This window comes from Lupinus angustifolius, chromosome LG04, assembly GCF_001865875.1.
Source record: "Lupinus angustifolius cultivar Tanjil chromosome LG04, LupAngTanjil_v1.0, whole genome shotgun sequence".
Taxonomy (NCBI): domain Eukaryota; kingdom Viridiplantae; phylum Streptophyta; class Magnoliopsida; order Fabales; family Fabaceae; genus Lupinus; species Lupinus angustifolius.
The window spans coordinates 17,608,786-17,611,037 of NC_032012.1; the positions used below are offsets into that span (position 1 = coordinate 17,608,786).

The 2,252-nt window shown below is 26.5% G+C and overlaps 1 non-coding gene across 1 annotated transcript; it reads left to right on the forward strand.

Annotated features, from left to right (window-relative positions):
• On the forward strand, positions 725–796 carry TRNAD-GUC. Its single transcript has one exon. It is a non-coding gene; the product is annotated as a tRNA-Asp (tRNA).

A 2,252-nucleotide genomic window follows, 5' to 3' on the forward strand; every position in this document is an offset into this window, starting at 1 on the left:
CTTAAAATTGATATCTCAAGTTAATATTCTCTTACCCATTCAATTTTAAAGGTAAATTTTTGCACATAAATATAAATATTATCAATACTAATTGATCTATAGAAATCCTTAAGTCGGTGAGATTTTTGCTAACTCAATAGTTTAATTCCTAAGTGCGATGTTTGTTGAGATGAAACACACATCAAAATGGATTAATTCCTTATTCATAATTTAGTAATACAAAAAAAGAGACGTGCGGCTCAAAACAAAATAATTTGTCAAAATATACACCACTTCAGCATAGACTCATTTTCATGTAATTTTCATAATAAAAACAATGACTCAGAATATAAGTCTTATCTCTATTTTAGCCAAATGCAAATATGTCACGTAGGATTGAAAAAAGGAAACAAAAAAAAACTGATACCTAGAGCAGATTTTTGTTCACATGAATGTTGATAATAATTTATGCAAGAACAATTATATTCCAGTAAAATAACTACCAAATAATTTAATTTTAATATCCTTAAAAACAATAAAAATACTGATGAAGAGGTATATTACTACACACTAACACCGCAGTGTGCATATATAGGATAATTTTCTTATTTCTTCTATCAGAATGTAACAATTTTTTTATGGAAAAATGTGTATAAAGTTTGAAGTGTAACAAAGAAAGAAAAATTAAATGTGCAAGTCATAAATAAATGATATGTACCCAGCGCCACGAAAAAGTTTAAACAAGGTCGTTGTAGTATAGTGGTAAGTATTCCCGCCTGTCACGCGGGTGACCCGGGTTCGATCCCCGGCAACGGCGCTTTTAATGTTTTTTTTCTACTGTATTTTTTTTAAATAATTGGGCTGCTATTAGCCCAGCCCGTGGAACTGGTTTTAAAATTTTATGGCAATGGAATAAATAAATACATTCATAAATGTATATTACAATACCCCTTTATTTTTCAAAACCTATTTTTCCTTCTCCTGTTTCGTACTTCCATTTTAAAACCTTATGTGAAAATTGTCCTCTATGGAAGTAGATATTTATGAAAATATTTTAATTTCTTGTACCTACTTCATTGTTTTTCTTTGACCTTTTTTTATGCCATATTACTACAAGCATGTGTCATGCCTTTTTGTTTTTATTTTTTCTTTCTGATGTACTTATTGTCGGAAATAGGTTTTCCTTTTTTCATTTATATTTTTCCTTTTATGTGATGTTAAATGCTTTTTCAAAACCATGGAAGTAGATATTTTCAATTTGAAGTCCATTTTATAAATTTGTGTAGGCAAGAACATATTTTCATAAGCCAAATTTCTCCTTCAGGAATGTTGAGTCAAATTTTATATATTTTGATGTATACGTAGTATTTAATTATGTTGCATACTTTTATGTTAAAAAATGTGTGCTTTGTCAACAAAATATAAAATATAAAGGGGACACTCTAGATTTGAAAAATTCACACTTTTATATTTTGATGTAAAAGTTGTTTACATTTTTTATATATCATTCAACATTCGTATCTTAATTGCTATTGGCTCTTAAATAAAATTAACACATAAAATATAGATTATACACTAACAACATAAAACTAATACACATAAAATATAGAGAAAAATATATGCATCGAGAATGTAAGAGTTTGATACATTGTCACCGCATCATTTATTATTCATATTTAATCATTTCAAAAAAACAATATAAATAAATAATAGATGTTATATTGAATATTAAATCTTTATACTGACATTGCATAAATATTACAGTATTATGCATATTAATTTCCTATTGTTAATAATGTATTGATACATGTTAAAATATATGAATTTCAACATTTTCTATTAAGAAGTGGAGTATTATTATTTTGGTTAAAGCATTTCTATTTACTTCCTAAGAGAATAAAAAATAGAATTAATTAATGACGTCTATATTAGTAAATGGTGATATAATTAAGGGATAGTTTGACAAAATCATAAAACAAAAATATTTGAACCAACAAACTTAAAACATCACAAAAGAAGAGAGGAGAATTCAGATGATAAAGTTTCATCGTTCTTGATATAAAACCAATAAGCTTACGTATATATTTTTCTCAACGAATGAAATGTTGATCTAATAGTGTAATGTTATGTTAGTTTCTGATATATCCTAATAGATAAATTGGTCGATTCCTTAGAGCAACACTTATTGGGAGTGACATTTCAGAAAGAGATTAATTCCTTACACATATCATAAGGAGATATCATTGATTCTATCGATATATATATATATATAT